This window comes from Nomascus leucogenys, chromosome 17 (genome assembly GCF_006542625.1).
Source record: "Nomascus leucogenys isolate Asia chromosome 17, Asia_NLE_v1, whole genome shotgun sequence".
Taxonomy (NCBI): domain Eukaryota; kingdom Metazoa; phylum Chordata; class Mammalia; order Primates; family Hylobatidae; genus Nomascus; species Nomascus leucogenys.
In genome coordinates, this window is record NC_044397.1 from 67,901,331 (window position 1) to 67,922,052 (window position 20,722).

Here is a 20,722-nt window from a genome sequence, read left to right on the forward strand (position 1 = left end):
TTCAAGGAAGACCTTAGTGGTTGAAAAGTACTGCACAAGAAGAATGTGATGAGGCCGGGCACGGTGGCTCATGCCTGTTAATCCCAGCACTTTGGGAAGCCAAGGCGGGTGGATCATGAGGTCAGGAGATCGAGACCATCCTGGCTAACATGGTGAAACCCTGTCTCTACTGAAAATACAAAAAAATTAGCTGGGAGTGGTGGTAGGCACCTGTAGTCCCAGCTACTTGGGAGGCGGAGGCAAGAGAATGGCTTGAACCCGGGAGGCAGAGCTTGCAGTGAGCCGAGGTCACCCCACTGCACTCCAGCCTGGGCGACAGAGCTAGACTGTGTCTCAAAAAAAAAAAAAAAAGAAGAAGAAGAAGAATGTGATGCAAGATAAAGTCCTGTTAAGAATTCTAGGAGCAATGGGGATCCACTGAAGGATTCTGAGCAGGGAAGTAATAAGATATTTTACAGTTCTCTGGAGTGTGTGGAATTGGTAGTGGAAGGAAGAGCAAGTGAATGCAAAGGACCAGTTAGGAGGCTACTGCAGAGGTCCAAGCAAAAGTGATGGTGGCAGTAGAGGTGAAAGGAGAAGATAGGTTTGGAAGAGATACTCACAAGGTCAGATCTGTTAGTTTTGAATATGAATGTTTAAGATGAAAAAAAAGATCAGAAATGATTTTCAAATTGTTTGAACAGAGGTACCATTTTCTGAAAGGGGAAATGTTGAAGGAGAAGTAGATCATGGGGCACAGAGTCAAGAATATAGCAAATTAAAGTTCATTTACATAGAAGATCATCTGTAAATATTAGTTTTCTTTTTTTTCGTTTATACCATGGCAGTAGGAATTTTTAAAACGACATTTGTTCCTTTTATCTCCCTCTTTTTCTGGAGGGAGATTTATAGATTCGTGTTTATCAGAGTCCAAATTTGGTAACCCCTTTTTCTATTTTCGTATCAGTTTTCTGGACATTCTTTTGCATGCATTAGGTGGACAGTCAGTTAATACTCATCTCCTCAGTTCTGCCTCTCTCCACAAACTTCTGTGGTTTTCCTGGTGCAGGTTTCAGATCTGCTTCAGGATGCCAGGAAGAGAGAGAACGGGGAGCTTTATCTTCTCTAGATTCTTGTACAGGCCACACAGTGCCCCAGCACTGGCCTTCTGAGGCTACAGCTCTTCAGTTCACTCCCAAGCTCAGCTGCTGTCCCAGGGCAGAGTCCCCATCCCAGCATGGCTGGGACTGTAGAAGCTTCAGTGGCAGCCATGCCATCAGCTGGACCAACCCATCCATAGGGACCTCCGGATTTTGTTTCTGAACTTGGGTTGTACTTCTGACTCCTCCTCCCATCTCTGGGAATTGCCTTGGGAAGAAAACTTTTCCTCTTAGGGTTGCATGGTCTGAGGGATTGGGGCTGTGCATTAACTGTCAATAGACAGACTAAAAGGAGAAAAGACAAGGTTGATTTCCATATGCTGAAGTACTCTTAGATGAGTGCTACACAGACAGGTATATTTATATACCAATTTAACAAATAGCAGTAGTGCAGAGCTTCAGTGGGGAAGTATAGCAGGCCCTGTTGTGCTTTTTCATGCTTATGGCAACTGATTTTATACTTCCTGGTGCCAAGGTGCCGGCTTCTCCCACATAGCAAACAGCCTTGGAGGGGGTTCAATGGTGGCTGGATTTCTCAGAGGTTCTGCTTAAATTCAGAATACTACTTTGGTGGGCTGTTAATCCCTTCAGACCCTAAATTTGCTTTCCTCTCAGAAGAATGCTGGCCCATCAGAGAGTCTGAATTGAATGCCAGGAGAAAAGGGCTCCTGGAGGTGTCTCCTATCCACACGCAAGTATATCTATCTTCTCCCCAGTGACCTGCTCTGCCTACCAAAGAGCGTTGAGAGGGGTGACCCTCCTCTGGTCACAAAAAGGTGGTATTCCCCATTCTGCCCTTGTTGGTGGTACTGGTGCATTCCATTTACATAACTGTGTGAGGCCACTGTGTTGACTCATCCCTGAACCCAGAAGATCTGCCTCGAGTGACTTTTCACTTTGGCTACCCTGAGACACATGGCTTGGCAGCTTCACTTTCCTGAAACTTGTGAGACATACCGCATCCTATGGATATAGAGATTTTTAACTACAGATGGTCCCTGACTTCAACTTAAGATTTTTGGGGGTTCAGTGGTGCAAAAGCAATAAGCATTCAGTAGAAACTGTACTTCAAATTTTGAATTTTGGTATCTTTCTAAGCTAGCAATATGTGGTGTAATACTCTCCAAAACTTGCAGTCAGCCATGAGATCACACGATTTTGCCCAACTGTAGGCTAATGTAAGTGTTCTGAGCTCCTTTAAAGTAGACTAGGCTAAGCTATAGTGAATGTCCTGTAGGTTAGGTATATTAAATGCATTTTTCACTTACGATCTTTTCAACTTAACAGGTTATAACTCCATTGAAAGTCAAGGAGCATTGGTAATGGATTATTAAGGGATGCTGTGAGTTACCAGTTCACAGATTTCTTGCAACTTTTTAATCTCTGATAAATGAGAATGTTACACTCCAGTGGGTTCTTCTTGCCTGCTACACAGATAAAGCCAAAACACTGATACGGTGGTGTTGAAATAGGGAATGAGTTTAGTTATCACAAGGCAGCTGAGGAGGAGGACAGGAGACATTTCTCAAATCTGCCTCTCTGAGAGCTTGGAGGCTAGCATTTTTAAAGGACAGTTTGGTGGTCAAGAAGCTAGGGAATGAGTGCTGCTGATTGGTTGTAGATGAACTCATAGGAGTGTCAAAAACTGTCTTCACGCACTGAGTCAGTTTCTGGGTGGGGGTTACAGTACTAATTGAGTCAGTTCCTTGAGATGAGTCAGGTCCCTGAGGTGGCAGTCGGTTCATTAGCATGCAAAAAATCTGAAACATATCTCAAAGACCAATCTTAGGTTTTACAATCGTGATGTTATCTATAAAAACAATTAGAGAAGTTATAAATCTTTTAACTTCTGGCAACATGACTCCTGAGCAGTAAGCAAGCTAGGGAACAATAGCTGGTTATCACTTTACCTATGCAGGTATTCAGGCCCCTCCCGTAGTTAGCCTTGTCTATGCCCAGGAATGAGGAAGGGCTGTTCGAAGCAAGATGGAGTCAGGATATGTCAGATTTCTTTCACTGTCATAGTTTTTTGCAAAGGCGATTTAGAAAAATGTTTAAAAACAGTGGGCACTAGGTCAGGTCTGTGATCAAAGGTATAATTCTATACCTTGCTAACTGAATTGGTTCATCACTTCCTTCAAGAGCTGTAAGAATCAGTGTTTTTTTTTGTTTGTTTGTTCATTTTTTTTAAAGTTTTTTTGGCTGTAAGTTTATTCAATGCAAAATAATCCTCTCCAGTTTTACTGAGGTGGCTGACCATGTTCACAACCAAATCCTCCTCTAAACTGGAATTCAGTTGCTGACCCAGCCCCAGCCTCCACTTTCTTGTTGGCACCAGGAGGCACAGCACTATGTCTGCATGTATCTCTGTTGGCTTCCCCTCTCGTGAGCCTTGCAGGTTGCTCAGTCTCCAGACCTTTAGGCTGAGGCCTGCCAGTCTCTGGATGGCTGCGGCGTAGAGTGGCAGGCACAGTCTCCAGGGGCAGATGAAGGTAATCATGGAGATACTGGATACCCTCATTGGTAAAGTACCAGTAGAAATGTCTCCAGGCAAACTTCCTTCACACAGCCTCAGGACTTGAGAGACTGCATGGCCTTCACGACCTGAAGGTTGGGCACATTCTTGTCTGCCAGCTCCCAGTGCTTAGGCATGTGGACATCCTTCTTGGCCACCATGACTCCCTCCTTAAAAAGGAGTTCATAAATGGCAATCCGGTTCTTCTTAGGCATCAACATCTTGGTGGCTCTGGGGTCTGGGGCTGGGGCTTGAATCATACCTGACTCCATCTTGCTTCGAACCTCACGAGCTAACTGCCCTTGCTATTCCTGGGCATAGACAAGGCTAACTATGGGAGGGGCCTGAATTCTCCTAAGACCTGCATAGGTAAGTGATAACCAGCTGTTGTTCCCTAGCTTGCTTACTGCTCAGGAGTCATGTTGTCAGAATCAGGTTTTTGGTTAGGAACCATTTATTATTTGTTTACTAGATTACAAAAACAGAAATATTTTTTCTTTTTTCAATTACCAAGTGTTTAGCAAGGGAAATGTAATCTGCTACAATATGATTATGCCTTCTCTTGAACACTGCGTTGCTTCTAGGGAGAGGAAATACTAGAGGAATCAGGCAGATGGGAACAAAGAGCAAAAAATTACTTTGTGGAGTTAAGAGATTTTTTTCTTTCTTTTCTTCTTTTTTTGACAGAGTCTTGCTCTGTCACCCAGGCTGGAGTGCAGTGGTGTGATCTCAGCTCACCACAACCTCCACCTCCTGGGTTCAAGCAATACTCTGCCTCAGCCTCCCAAGTAGCTGGGATTACAGGCATGCACCACCACGCCCGGCTAATTTTTGTATTTTTAGTAGAGATGGAGTTTCACCATCTTGACTACACTGTCTGGAATTCCTGACCTCATGATCCACTCACCTCAGCCTCCCAAAGTGCTGAGATTACAGGCATGAGCCACTGCGCCCAGCCAAGATATTTATTTATTTATATATTTTGAGATGGAGTCTTGCTCTGTTGCCCAGGCTGGAGTGCAGTGGTGGAATCTTGGCTCACTGCAACCTCCGCCTCCTGGGTTCAAGTGATTCTCCTGCCTCAGCCTCCCGAGTAGCTGGGACTACCAGTGCGTGCCACCACACCTGGCTAATTTTTTGTATTTTTAGTACAGATGGAATTTCGCCATATTAGCCAGGATGGTCTTGATCTCCTGACCTTGTGATCCACCCACCTCAGCCTCCCAAAGTGCTGGGATTACAGGCATGAGCCGCTGCTCCTGGTGCCAAGGGATTTTTTAAAATAACTAACTAACGTTCTTTTTTATCTGGCAACCAGTAATGATGCATTGGATATAGCATATATAGGTTTTAGCAGGATTTCAGCAAAATTATTAATTCTTGGACAACATGGAGAGATGAGAGCTGGATGCTAATATAGTTAGACACGATGGTTGCATAACAACAGCAAAACTTCAGCCTCCCCTCTCCTTCTCTCCCTGTGGGTACTTGGGTGACTCTGAGCTGATGTTCAGCTAGGACTCACTGGCATACTGGTATTAGGGCCGGCATTCATTCTGATGGATCATTGTGCACCCTGTATTGTTGTTAAATATTTTAAATACGCTCTCAGGGGTAATAAACTAGAGCTCTTGGGAAAAGCAGACCAAAGCTGGGCCATGGCCACGTTAGGTCTTTGGGAACTTCATGCATGGTGCCCACACCCTACCTCTAGTTAAAATGAGAAACAACAGTAAAATAAGTAAGGTAATCCAACACTGTACATTTTCCCCATAATGATGACATCAGTATATCTTTAGAAATATTAAGTAACAAATTATGTTTTTTTTTTCTCATTGATTGGGTGCTCCTGCTTTGCTGGTGCCTTAAACATGAGCCTTTGTTGAGCTCAGAGTAGGCCTCCCTGAGGCAGCAGGCAAAGGAGAGAACTGAGAATTAAGGATTTGTTCTGTTTCTATTTTGAGCTTCCATTGGTAGTTGTGTTGGTTTAAAGTGAGTGCAAATTGTTTGCACACCCATTAAGCGTTTATGATAATGTATTGAGTTGTTTAAAGTAAAAGCACTGCTAAAATTAAAAAATAAAATAGCACCATAAACAAATAAGGCTTGGATTTTTTTTTTTTTGAGAAGGAGTCTCGCTCTGTCATCCAGGCTGGAGTGCAGTGGGATGATCTTGGCTCATCGCAACCCCCACCTCCTGGGTTCAACCTATTCTCTTGCCTCAGCCTCCTGAGTAGCTGGGATTACAGGCATGCGCCACCACACCCAGTTAATTTTTTTTTAATTTTTAGTACAGACGGGATTTCAACATGTTGGCCAGGCTGGTCTCAAACTCCCGACCTCAGGTGATCTGCCCTCCTCAAGCTCCCAAAGTGCTGGGATTACCGGCGTGAGCCACCGCGCCTGGCCACCTTGTAATTATTTTAATGGAAAAATTAAGCAAAATACTCAACAGAGAGGGATTTACTGCAGAAGTGTAAATTGATTAAACTACCACTTTTGCATATTGGATTGGTGAAATGATTTGCTTTTCACTTTAGGTTAAGTGTGCCTTTCCCAGAACCGACCTCTGCTAGCGCCGTTTTCAGTGTTACACCTGATTCCATCTCCTGCTGCACCATGAAATGCTGACTCTCAAGGCAGACAATAGGACAGGATTTCAGACAGAACCATTTACCTGCCTGTGTGATGTTTCCCTGTACGTGACACAGCACGGGTGCCACTTCTGTACCAGCTGTGGAAGTCTGGCTCTTCCCTTTAGTAGCCTCAGGATACAGGGCTGGTTCTGGCTTCATTTACCATCATTAAGAGCCTGTCTGACTGGAAGAGATGTTATCTCATGATAATTGTTCCCTTCTGCTCTTTGCCAGGTTGGAAAAATAGAAAATGGTGAAAAAGTGTGCTGAGAAGCACCAATTGCCAGATCCCTTAATGAGTGAGTGATAATCTAGAAATATAGTGGAAAATTTCCTTTAAATATGTAAACTAGACTGAAGGGACTGGCAGAAAGTAGGGTGACAGTTATTTATGAAATTATTGCACTGTTATTAGTTTGAAATACACTTGCATAGGTTTCTGTTAGCCCTGGGGAAGAGAGAAAATTTTATTAGTGTAATTCAAGGTTATAAAAAGCACTCATTATTAAATTACTATAACTTTAAAAATGAGATGTGTAAGTTAGGAGTGATAAAAAGATAAATGCCTGGAAAATTTTATTTTGACCTGCTTGACTTTGTGAACTTAGAAAATAATAATGATCATTTATTGAGCATGTATTATGTACCAGGGACTCATTGTAATCATTTAATCATCACAGCAACCCTATGAGTTATAGCAGTATCATTCCCATTTTACAAATGGGGAAACTGAGGCCTGTCAAGGTTAACCGATTAACCCAGATTCACCTGGCTAGTTAGTGCTAGATCCAGGGTTCTAGCCCAGGCCTTCTGACCTCAGAGGTTGTGGTCTTCATTCTTCATATTTTAAATGCCTCAGTCACTTAACTTTTTTGGGTTAGTTTCCTTATTTTTAAAATGTGGGGGCAAGACTAGATTCTTTATAATAAATTAGAGTTTTGAAACTGTGCTTTTTTTTTTTTAACTGAAACTGAGCAGAGGCAATGTTCATCACATACTCACTGCAAAAGGTCAAGAGAATGACTAAATGGTAATTACCAGCAGTATTTGCAGCAATTTAAGTCATTTCAGGATTTTACCTTTGACAGTTATTAGTTTTAGTAACAGGGACACTGAGGGAAGATATTTCTTAGTCTACATCTCAGTTGCTTCCTGATTTCTCTCTGAACCAACCTCCCCCAACCCATCTCTCCCTGGAGCTGCTAAATAATCACACCTCAAGCAATGGAAATCGGCCGCTCTTTGCAACTCATCAAGGGAGTGATGACTAAATGCAGGGGATGAGTGAGAGGAGGGAATTCAGGCAACGAATAAGAAACAGGCCACTAATTAGGAGAACTAAGAGAGACTGCTGTTATCCTGTGCTATTCAATCTGGAAGTTACTAAACTCTACTTTAATAGAAAATGTGCGCCTGACTTCTTTAGGAAAAAAAAAGAAACGTTCATTAGCAGATCATAGATTCCTCTAGATTGCTTGGAGTTTCCTAAGACATAGCCAATTGAAATATATGTATGTACTTTCATATTTATTACTGAAGGAACCCTCCCCATTTTGTTACCGTGCTTAAGTTTGGTGTTTCACATAAGTTTTCCGAGTAAATGAAAGCTAAAACTAAATATTTCAAAATAGATTATAATGAAATGTTAAACCTTTATTAAGTTTATGATACAAGCAAATGATGCATTAGAACATGTATGCATTGTTTAGTGAAGAATTATAAGATGAATATCCATGTACCCATCATGCAGCCTAAGAAATAGAATGCTAGCAGTACTTTTCAAGCCTGGATCCCATTCTCTTCCCTAACTCAAGTAAAGATTGTTCTGAATATTTTATTAGTAACTTCTTTGTTTTATTTTAGGGTTACACAAATATAAATAATATTTTTTTTGCAACTTTATAAAAATGGAATGATTCTGAGTTTTTCAGTGGCTTGTTCAATATTAACATTATGTTTCTGAGATTCAACTATGAGAATGTAGTTCACCCATGTAGATGTAGTTCATTTTTATTCTTCAGTGTATATTCCATTTTATGAATATGGGGCAGTTAATTTTTTCTCAGGAGAGATAGACATTTGTTTGAGTTGTTTCCGTTTTCTTGCTATTAGGAGGATGTGGTAAATATTTTTGTCCATCTCTCTTAATGTAGATGAGCAAGAGTTTTTCCAGGATGCATACCCGGGAGAGGAGATGCTGTGTTGAAGGCTACACACACCTAATATTTTACTGGGCAGTGCCAACTTGTTTCCAAAGTAGTTGTGCCAACTTTAATTCTCACCAGGAGTACATGAAAGTTCCTATTGCTCCACATACTTGCCAAAACTTGGGGGCTGTCAGATTTTATACATTTTCTAGCCTTTTGGTTGTAAAATCGTGTCAGCTTGGGGGTCTCTGCATTCCTCTGATTACTAATGAGGTTGACCATCTTTTTATAGGTTTATTGACCTTCTTGTTTTTTCATGAAATACCTGGATATGCCTTTTGGGTTGCTTGTTCTTTTCATATTGATTCATTGGAGTTCTTTATATATTTTGTGTACTAAATCTTTGTTCATTATAGATGTCACTGTAGAGGCAGAAATGGGGTGATCCCTTTTCTCCCCATCATAAGAGTCACAGCCCACACCTTTATAACAAAATATAGATCAACAAGAGAAAAGCATAACAAATTCATTAATGTACTTAAACATGGGAACCATACAAAACATATGAAAACTCAAGAAAGAACCAGATGGTTGATGCTTAAATATCCTTTTCCCTGGGGAGAAGGAGGTGGAGAGCCGTAAATGAATGGGCCCCAAAAAACACACCAGTGGTTTGTAAATGATTCTCTTTGGACTCTGAATGGGACCTAAGGATAAATAGTAGCTGCAGACAAGTTACAGGAAGGTAAGGGCAGAGCCGCATTGTGAACAAAGGTCTTATTATGCAGATAACAGTCTTCCAGATCTTCCCTTGGAATTGCCCTCAGGAGAGCAGAGGCGGAGGCTGACTGGGCATGGTGTCCTGAGCATAGAGACTTCTAGTCTCTTCTCTGGTGGTTAACGTTTCCTGGTTATTTAATGAGATTCCTAGGGAAGGAGTTTTGAGACAATCGCATTTCTTTTAGAAGTTTTCTCAATCAGATAAGGGAACTTACAGAGAGAGCCAGTCCTGGTGCTTAGAATAGTAAGGAGGATCAGAGGGAGTAGGGGGAGGTCAGAGGGAGACCTTGAGGCTGCTTCATTAGTTCAGCATGTCAAAGCACCATATTTCAGGGCATTTTCTGAGCCCCAACATTGAAAATATCTTCTCTTAATATGCGGTTTCTATTTTTTTCTTATTAAAATTTTTTTGTTATGTTTTTTCTTATCAAACCTTTTAATAAGCAGAAATTCTTAATTATATTGTAGATGAATTGGTCAGTCTCTTTTTTTTTTTTACATTTTGGGCTATATATAGCTTGCTTAAGAAATCCTTCTTACCCGTTGGTTATTAGGATATTCTTGTATCCTAAGATTTTCTGAGATGTCTGTTTTTCTTTTTCATTCAAATAGTTAATCTCTGAAATTGTTTTGTTTAATGTAGATTGTAAAGTAGAGGCTGATTTCATTTGGCCCCCTACATTGTCCCAATGCCACTTATTAAATACAGATTGAGTATCCCTAATCTGAAAATCCAAAATTCGAAATGCTTCAAGATGCAAAGCTTTTTGAGTGCCGACATGACACTCAAAGGAAATGCTCATGGAAGCATTTCAGATTTCAGATTTTTGGATTAGTGATGCTCAGCCAGTAGGTATAATGCAAATACTACAAAACCTGAAAGAATCTGAAATCGGAAACACTTCTGGTCCCAAGTATTTCAGATAAGGGATTTTCATCCCTCCCATCTCCCCCAGCCACTGGTCTGCACTGTCACTTTTGGCACATATCAAGCTTCCATATGGGTGAAAGTCCTCCAGACTATAAATGTTACATAACCTTGTTGACATCTTTATAATATTGGGCTCTCTTAATCTCAAACTTTATATGTTTATCCACTTATTTTGGTGTTCTTTAATATTTTTCAATAACTTTTATTGCTTTATACAGAAATATCTTGTAAAATTTTGTTTCATATATTCCTAAGTGTTGCAGGGGCCAAGAGGGAAAGCTTCTTCCTTCATCTCCTGAAGGTTTGCTGAAAATATACTGACAAAAGGCCAATGAAAAGGAGAGAAAGGCATACAATGCATTTAATGTGCACAATGCAGGGAATCACATGAGAATGATTTACCAATAACCCAGTGCCGTCCAGATGCTTATATACCCTTCTATATATGGGAGAGAGGAGATAGAGAATGTGAAAATAAGTAACAAAGTTCCCCTGAGCTCTGAGAGAGGTGTCAGGAAGGTGAGGGATGGAACTTCACTGTGAGCAAAGGTCATCTTATGCAGATAAAGCCTCCCAGGTAATCTATGAGAGTTGCCCTTAAGAGAATAGATGAAAAGCCTGTCCGGATGTGGTGATGACTTACAGTCTCTTCTCTTCTTTTCCTGGGTGGTTGATCTTTTTGGGTTATTTGATGAGATTCCTAGGGAGTGGGGTCTTAAGAAATTCCAAAGAGAGTCCCTCCCAGTGCTTTGGGAAAGAAGATCAGAGACATGGAGGTGGAAGCAGGTCAGAGAGAAACCTTGGTTCTGAGGCTTATTTCTGAGGCTTTTCACTTTTCAAAGCACTTAGCATACCAAAGCTCCGTATTGTGAAGAATCGTTTTCTGCACTCCAGTGCTATCTTCTTGTTTTATTATTATCATGAAATGTATATTTAAGGGATAGTTCTTTCTGATGCTTTGTTCCTGGTGTATAGAAATGCTAATCACTTTAATATATTGATTTATACTCAGAAACCTTGATAAAGCCTTATTAATTCTAATAGTTTCTGATAGACAATAATATTATGTGAATAATCAAAAATTTGCCACCCGCATTCTTAAAATGTTTAGAATGAGATCTCCAGTACAATATTGAATAGAGGTAGTGATATTTGACTTCCTCGCCTTGTTTTTGATTTTAGAGGAGAAGCTTGATGGCTCACAGTTGAGCATGATGATTGCTATAGACTTTCTGTAGACATCCTTTAGGAAGGAAGCGCTCTGCCATTCCTAATTTGCCTACTTTCCTAAGATGCTTTAAAAAATTATGATTGACTTGTGTATTGGTCCTGTTTGGCGATAGCAGAAAGGAGTTACATTTATTATCCATGATTGTTTTTGATGTCTGCCATGGATATTAGTGGGGAGGGAAAGATAGGAGGAGGTAATATATGCTTGTTATATACTTATTTTCTGATTGCTTTATATGCTATAAAATAATTTCATGCAAATTACCTCATTTGGGTTATTGTTTCCAGTGTCTTTTGTTTGTTTGTTTCTGGTACGGACTTAGAGCATTCCGATTCCATAAATGTGGCTGGTCTTATTCCCACTAGTTTTTCCTACTACACACTGGTGATATTCAATTTGCACTATGCTTAATTAACCTATTCTTTCTTCCTTAGTCTTCTCTAGTCTTCCATGTCACACGCTTAGTGAATTGCACCTGTAGCCTGTTATTTTTCACTGTACTCCTGAAGAATTTTCTTAAAGTGTCTAAGAAATCAGTGGTGCCCTTCCAATCTGAACCTTTTCTTCCTTCATTCACTTATTCACTCGCTAGATATCCATTGATAGCAGACTATGTGACCACAGGTAAAATGGTGAAGAAAACATCCCTGCCCTCATAGAGTTTACACTCCAGAGTGGAATTAGGACAATAAACACATAGGCCGGTGTGTAACATTGCAAGGTAGTGATGCGGTGAGTAAAGGAGTGAGTGGGAGAGAGAAAGAGAGGGAGGGATTACTGGGAATGTGTGTGTGCCAGTTTTACTGGCATTAGGTTACCTAGGAAAGGCTTCCCTGAGGAGATGACCTTTGGTCTGAGTCCCAAATTCGGTGAGAAAGTCAGCTGCGGGAAGTTCAAGAACAGCAGATGAATGACAGTGTGGTGTGTCTGGGGAACTTGAAGAAATCAGGTGTGGTCACCAGAGAGCGAGCCAGGAGAAACTGGTAGGGGACAGAGAAAGAGACAGAGGCCAGGAAATGCTGGGCTTGCAAGATCCTCATTAGAGAGATTTTGCTTTTATTGATATGGTGAAACTATGTAAGTATATTTTAGTAGCACATAATATTTTTGTTTACTTTCTCAAAGAATTCATCAGTCTGTTTTCTGATTTCTGGGAATAAGAATGTATCCTGGGCTTCACTCTTGTCTCAGAATCTCCAAACTCAGTGATTGATGGGAAGAAGCTTCTTGTTAATATTTTTGAAATGAATAAAGAATCTCTCTTTCTCCCTTAGAGGAGTTCGGAGAATGCTATTGCTGAAGTTGGCCTGGCTCACTGCACCATGTTGGGAGGTGATGCTACACGGGGGAGATTACAGAGGAATAAGCCAGCATTGAGTTTCCTCTGTGGTAGAGGCTCATTGTGTGAGGACGGGAGATTCTCAGTCTGACTTCCTTCTCCAGGTAGAAACATCTAACTTAACCAAGTGGAAATGATTCATGTGTGACTCCATAACTTTGTCTTGCTTGTGCTCCTGTTCTAAACTCTAGATGTTGGGAGATTGGAGTGGATCTCATTTTGAACTGGATCTTAACTTCTTTGCTTCAATCCCCTGTTGATAAAATGAGATTATAGAGCAATATTTGCTGACCTTCCCCAGAGACCCTATGTGTGATGAAGTGATTTAGATGTTGAAAGGGTGGTTTGTTTTCTTAATATATGAGAAATAGTTAATGCTAAAGTCTGATATAAAATGAATATTAATAATAATTTTATTTTTATTGTATGTAATATAATTTAACTCTGAAGAAAAAAAATGCTGGATATTCTTTTGAGACCACCAAAAGGATATGGCGATAGTTTCTTCCTTTGTCTTGTAGAAGAATACATGCTATAGAAATCGAGGAGCAAAAATCAGGGCATTCTTTCTGAATTTTCTTTCTCGTCTTTTAGCCCCTTTGAATATGGTGTGATTTTAGAAACAACTTAGAATTTAGAAACAACTTCTAGGTCATTTTAATAAACTTGGGTACCTCCTTGGTGGAGAGGTCCCTGTAAGTGGTGAATGGAAGTGAAATCTTATCTTGGGCATTCATCTATCAGATATTTTCTTATTAATGTAGTGGCTATACTCTTTAGTAGGTTCTACAATACATATTAGCCATTTTACATTTTCATACTTGTGAAGCTTAAAAACACTGCACACATTTGATACTACGACACTACAGGAGGGAGAATGGCGCTTATGATAATACTTTACTGTGTCTCTGCCTTGGAAAAGTAAGTAGTGAGTTGGAATAATTGTTCAAGTGACTGAAAGAAAGGAACCTACTATTCAGGAAAGAAGACTTTTCAGATTGTCTGCACTGATTAATGCATTGGTTAGTTCTTCAACTCCCCACTTTACCTCAGAAGCCACATTTTTTCCTGTGTTGTCTTCACCCTGGGTTTGAACTTCTATGATGGCTGAAATCAAAGTTTTGGTCATAAGAAAGAATGACTGAGATGAGTAGTTGGTGTTTGAGAGCTGGTGCTTCACGCATGCTGGGTAGAAGAAGGCTTCTCTTCTGCTTTTTCCAGCGGGAGAGCTTCTTCAGGTCCACTGTTGAGCAGGTGTCCTGCTACCCGTTCTGTCCTGCAGTGACTTTGGTGTTGGTCCACACCAACCAGAGGGAGCTTAGGTACAGGGTTGACTCTGTGGAGCTCGGAAGCTCCTGGATCCACCCTTATCTTGGCCATACTTCAGTAGGATCCCCTGCAGCCAGCTTGGGAATTGATCAGTGCTCAGCAAAACAACCTCTTTTATTTTCCGGTGTCCTTTTGAAAGACCCTTCACTCTGTGAAGTTTCACAGCCTTTGATTACTGCAAGAATTTAGGACCACATCATAGAATTTAAAACACAAAGTGGAAATGTGGCCTGGTGTTAGAAGTTATTTCCGTAAGAGGGAATGGCTGTGTTTTCCATTCGGTGGGAATGGACAGGAAAACTGCTGTTGCGTTTCCATTCTCCGCAGGCTCAGATGGAAACGTGTGGGGGTGAGGAGCTTTCTGTTTGATAAAAGCTAAAAAGCTCACTTGCATTTCTAACCTTTCAAGTTGTGACAGTCATTCTTGACTGTTAAATATAATGACGTTTGGACATCATCCAGGAACCGTTAACAGGTTCCAAGTGCCTTGACACAAAGAGTTTATAAAAACATTCGGAGCTTTGTTAAGAAGATGCTTCTGACCCACCTTCAATAGGATTCACTTTTTTGTGTTATCTTTCTATCAATGGTGATAGAAAAGCCAACATCCTTAGCTGTCTGGCACCTGAAAAACAGGATGTATCCACAAAAGCACTCGAGTTTGCTCTGCTTCCTCAAGCAAAACTTGCCAAATTTTAAGATGGTGAAATGAGAAGAAATTTGTTTTTGGGTTGAGTTTTCCCTATCTTAATTACAGAAAGTAAGTATTCTGAAAAAAAAAATTAAGCCAGAATTAAAGCATTAAAGCATGCCTTCTAGAACCTACAAGTTATTTTCCTATGTGTTAAAGGTTTTGAAAACAAGTGAAGAAGTCTCTTTCTCCCATTGGATGAACATTTAGGTATTTAGGTGAAAGCAAAAATGATCAAGTGTGAATAAAACTCTTCAGGAGATCTCTAGTTTAAGAATAACTATGTTTCAATATTCTTGCTTGTTGTCTGAAACTGGGAACAATTTTAGTCGTAGATTTAACATCATATTTGGCAGAATACACTCAACCATGGGAGGGTCCCCTGTGTCTCTCTGGAGTCTCATTTTATATTAATAAAGGCATAGATGAAAACTGCTTGGAGTCTTTGGTTCTGAGGGAAACCCTGATTGAGGATTGAAGTTTGGCCTGCTGAGAGCATGTCAGCCTTTGGCCCTATATTGGCCCAGGGATGGGGTATGGTGTGGGGGTATTGTCTGACTTCTGTGGGGAGAGGACTCCTTTATGTCAGAGAGGCCTAAGGCCCTGGCAGAGTGTTAGTCAGAATTGAATTGAGAGAGGGATTCCTTAGGGATTTGCATTAGTCAAATGAAGAAGCATCGGTGAGAGTGGGTGGTGGTGACTGTGGGGGGTTAGAGTCCTTCTAGACCTAGGGTTTGATTTTCTACTGAACCCTTCCCTGGCTTCTTCAGTTTTCTAGTCACTTGGTTTACTTTTTCTCCCCTGATTCCTAAGCCCTGGAGGTGTCTTCCTTCTCTTTCGACTTCTACCAATGTTTAGATCTTATGGTCACGTGATTTCTGAGAATTTAACTTCATAGCTTATCTTCTTGTCTTCCGACCCAAAGGCAAGCATATTCAAGATTTATTTTTCCCCTTCTAGCAAAAAATGAAACGGGAGAAGTGAAAGGAGGTAGAGTGATTTCAAGTAGCTGGGGGTAGAAAGGAAAAATGGAGAGGAAGAGAGACTACATGTCATGGTAGAAGCTTGGCATGTTTGGGCAACTGAGAGAGGGCTGGAGCCACTGACGTGGGATGGGGATAGGAGAGAGGAATGAGGTGAGGGAGAGAGAGATGGATGGATGCACGGAATGAGGTCTGGACAGGTGGGCCCTGGTTAGATCACACAGGCCTTTGTGGGCCATGTTAAAGACTTTGGATTTGAGCTTGAGAGCAGTGGGGAGCCACTGAAGGGATTTAAACAGAAGAGGTGTTTGAAAGTCTTTGTGGTTTCGACTTTAGAGGCTATGTGGAGAATAGATCTAAGGGCTCTTACAAAAGCCCAGCTGGGAAATGTTGGTTTGGCCTAGGGAATGTTTGTGAGGACTGAGTTGGATTGGTGGTGGCCTGGACATGGAGGGGAGGGAGAAGGAGTGTGAAGGACTCCTTGGTCTGGCACAAGCACCTGAAGTCATCAGAGGGCCCTGAAGTTGTCAGAGGGCCCTGAAGTCATCAGAGGAGACTAGTTCATGCTGTGGCAACAGCATCTTCAACACTTCAGGGCCACTGCAACAGAGTTTGCAGTCTTGCAAAATCTGCCCTAAGTCCAAGTGACCCTCCAGGGCAGCTGTCCTCAAACTCAATGGTCTAGTCTGCCTTCCATATCAGTACAGGTTCTACCAAATTCACTGTGGCAAGGTAAGAGAGAACCTGGCTCTCCAGTGCCTCTGCAACTTCCACTCACATGTCTTTAGCCATAAGAGTCGTATATATGGCTGTGGCCTTATCCTGCAAGGGGGCTAGAATTGCAGTCCCCTAAAGTGCTCAGAAGAGGGGAAGCAGGAAATCTGGTGTAAAGGTGTACCACAAAGCCATTTTCTAATGTGAGGAATCTGAAGGAAAAATAGCTTCTGGAGGAAAGAGTTCAGTTTTTTGATATGTTAAATCTGAGATGCTTGTGAGATACCTAAGTAGCTATGTCAAGTAGGCAGCTGGCTATTTGAGGGAGGGAGGGAGGGAGGAAGGAAGGAAGGAAGGAAGGAAGGAAGGAAGGAAGGTTGGTTGGTTTGGATTCAGGATACACATTTAAAATGTATCTATGGGATTGGATGAGACTACCTAGAGACGATGCCTGGAGAAAGACAAGGACTCAGAAATGAGCCCTGTATTAGTTAGTCTAGGCTAAACTCTGTTGTGGGTCCAAGCAAACTTAAAAGTGCTAGTGGCTTATCACAGGCTTACCCATGCCAGATGTCCACTGGGGGACAGTGGGAGGCCCCGTCATATTATAACCGTACCATCTGAGCAGAAACTGTGTTTTGTGTTCAATGTCTTGTGCCCAATACCTAGAAGCATACCTGGTGGGAGGTAGTACCTGGCAACACCTGGCACAAGGATGTAATGGAGAATATATATATACACATTTCTATTGAGGTACAATAAAATCAATTTTCATTTAGTGATATTGACCAATGTATGTAGTCATGTAACCATCACAACACAGTCAAGAAACAGACCATTTTAAAGCTTTATTTTATTTTTTATTTTCTTCATGCTACCTTGCATAAGAGAAACAGACCAGTTCCATCACCCTAAAAAGTTTCCTTGTGCCCCCTTGCAGACTCTGTTCCCAGCTCACCCCTGGCAACCACTGATAGGCTTTCTTTTTGTGTGTGTGGCTGGGTCTGTGTCTCCCAGTCTGGAGTGTGGTGGTGCAATCTCTGCTCACTGCAGCCTCCACCTCCTGGGCTCAAGAGATCCTCCCACCTCAGCCTCCCAAGTAGGTGGGACTTACAGGTGTGTGCTACCACGCCTGGCTAATTTTTTTGTATTTTTTATAGAGACAGGGTTTCCCCATGTTGCCCAGGCTGGTCTCGAACTCCTGAGCTCAAGCCATCTGCCGGCCTTGGCCTCCCAAAGTGCTGGGATTACAGGCGTGAGCCACTGTGCCTGGCTGATATACTTTCTATCAATATAATTTTGCCTTTTCTAGAATTTTCTAGAAATGGAATCATATAGTATGTGGTCTTTTATAACTGACTTCTTTTATTTAGCATAGAGATTGGTAAACATTTTCTGTAAAGACTCAGATAGTAAATATTTTAGGCTTACAGGCAGGATGGTCTTTGTAGGATCTACCTACTCAGCTCTGCTGTTGGTAGTATGAAATGTGTACTGAATGGGTGTAGCTTTGTTCCAATAAAACTTTGATTACAAAAACAGGGAGAGGGCCGGATTTGGCCCATAAGCTAGAGTGTGCCAATATCTGATGCAGCATAATTCACTCTGGATTTGCTTCTATTGTTACGTGTATCAGCAGTTTGTTCTTTTTTATTGCTGAGTAGTCTTCCATTGTATGGATTATGTTTTGTTTATTCATCGATTGATGGACATTTGAGTTGTTTTGAGCTTTTGGCTTTTATGAATAAAGTTGTTATGAACATTCATACACCTATCTTTGTTTTCATTTCTCTTAGGTAAATCCCTAAGAGTAGAACTGCTCTGTCATATGACGAATGTGTATTTAATATTATTAAAAATGTACCAAACTGTTTTTCAAAGTCTTACTATTTATCAGCAATGTGTGAGAATTCTAGTTGTTCTAAGTTTTTATCATCATAATGAGTGTGTACTGAAGTAAATACTTATTAATATTCAAATGTCAATGGATGTAAATGAATCATTGAAAATATGTTGTGAGTATTGTCCAGTGTCACTCATATTTTAATGTGATTTTTTTAAATGACTCTTATTCTATCTCATAGTTTTGCCATATATTATTAAACTATTTTCTATTCTTTAATCTTAAGGTTTTTATAAAATTTTCCTGAGAACAATGTAGACACCACCTTTGTAGATGGCAGTTAATTCAGTGTGTTAGACTTACTGATAAGGGGGCAGAGCGCAATTTCTCTTTACACTTTGCAGTTACTGAAAACCACACAGGCCTTACAGTAGTAAGTTGGACTTACTTACAATACTCAGTTGGACTGAGTATTGGGTTGAAATCTTTGAAATGTGAGGAGCCTAATTTAATCTCACCTCTGAATAGGCAGCCACTTTAGTTCCTCCTGGGTGTACCAAGGACTACCCACAGGCAGATTCTGGATTTTTCTCCAAAAAGTTATGTATCTGCTGGACCCCTAGAGTTTTGTCTTTTAAGTGTGTGGCTGAACTAATTTTTACCTGGAAAAACTTTATGTAGATGTTTGAAATGTCAACCTTTTTTTTTTTTTTTAATTTCAGTTAAGTTTCATAAACTTTCACTTTAAGCCGTGTAACTTCCCAGTGAACTCTCTTGTACCTGAGTGAATTGATTTGCTATTTAGGTTCTTTGCCATAATAAGCTCATTAAATGCTGGGGCCTGTTACCAAAAAGTGATTCTTTCAGTTTTGAGTACTTGTTCTGAGGCTGTACTCTGACAGAGCAAGATGTCAATTAAGATTATTCCTTGTTAGTGGAAATAAAATCACCTTGTCTGCTTATAAAAGAATCTCTCTGTTCTTTCTCTAAGGGGACGGAGAGTATATTCAACTCACACAAAGTTTATCAATTCACGAAGTGAAAAGGTAAAAGCTTAGAGGTCACGAAGAGATCCCCGTTTTACCAGACCGGAAATCATGATCCGAGCCAGGGGTATTTTTCCTGCAGAGCTGACTCTCAGAGGTAGTATCAAGTTGCAGCTTCTATCACAGCATCAAGAATGGAGTCTTTGTGGAGGCTGAAAATCTCAGGCCATAACTGATTCCTGTCCACAGAGTCAAAGTCAGAAGCAAGTTCACTGTGTCGCAGTCAGTGTTACACAAGTACAAAGTGAAAAGGTGTGACCGTGATCAATAATGGAAAAGTGCATAAAGCCTTTTTCTTCCTTGTGAACCAGCCTGGATCTGGCTTTCAGAGTCGGGGGTAATGTTGGCTGGCTCTTAACTCGGTGCCGGGCACTGTTCTAAGGCTTGTGCATATTAAGGTCCAAAGAAGTGTAGGGTAATGGTTCAGAACACTGCCTTCAGATGGGCTAGATTGCTGACTAGCCAAATAAGTGACCAGTTTCCTCAGTGACTCCATCTACCCATGTTTAGGGTGGGGATCATGATAGCACCTTTGTCACGGGGCTGTTGTGAGGACTGAATGTGTTAATCTATATAAACTCTTTAATAGGGTATCTGGCACAGGGTAAGTTATATAGGTGTGTTGGCTATTACTGTCATTTTAGTACTCATCCTAAGAAATTGTTGACATAGATACTGTGGTTTGCTCTGTTTTACAGTTGAGTAAACTGAGGCACAGGGAGGAATTTTCCCAAAGCCACAAGGCTAGGAGATAGTGAAACTAGGATTAGAATACAGACAGTCAGAGTCCAATCAGTGGTTGTTAACTGCTGTACTCTGCTGCCCGCCTGCTTATTAGGAGAAAATGGCTGTGCATTTTTAGATGTAATCTGCAGTAAAGCAGATAGTCCTGCAAGGAAGGAGTAGGAAGGCTGTATTTGGCACCGACGGCTTGGACTTTACCACTGGTTCCTCCAGATGAGTCTCTACACCCATTGCCTTGATACTGGTCAACAAATTGGCCAAGAGTCCATCTTCTGTTTGGAGTAGTCCTATCTCAGTAAATGACATCACCACATATTCTGTTATAGAAGCCATAATCCTGGGTCGTCAATGACTCCAGCTTCTCCCTCTTTGTCTATTATCAATTGTTTTGATTTCTTAAATAGCTTATAAATCCATCACCTTTTCCATCTCCATGACCACTCCAGCCCAAGTCACTGCCATCAGTCACTTTCTTACCAACCTACCCCGTCATCCTTGCCTCATGCCAGTCTGTTCTTCATGTAGGCAAAGGTAAAATGCAAATCCGGTCAGCTTGTGCCTGGGCTTAACACATTACCTGCTTTTACATTCCAGCCCAGGTCTGTCTGCCTCCAAAGTCTGTTCTCTTTTTTTCCCCCATCTTTCCTCTATAAA

General features: G+C 41.1%; 1 protein-coding gene and 1 pseudogene across 5 annotated transcripts in view; one reads left to right on the forward strand and one right to left on the reverse strand.

Annotated features, from left to right (window-relative positions):
* Positions 1–20,722, forward strand: part of ELMO1 (engulfment and cell motility 1) — a 592,800-nt gene that overhangs the window by 70,281 nt on the left and 501,797 nt on the right. The window lies entirely within an intron of this gene.
* LOC100588626 lies at positions 3,354–3,878 on the reverse strand (annotated as a pseudogene).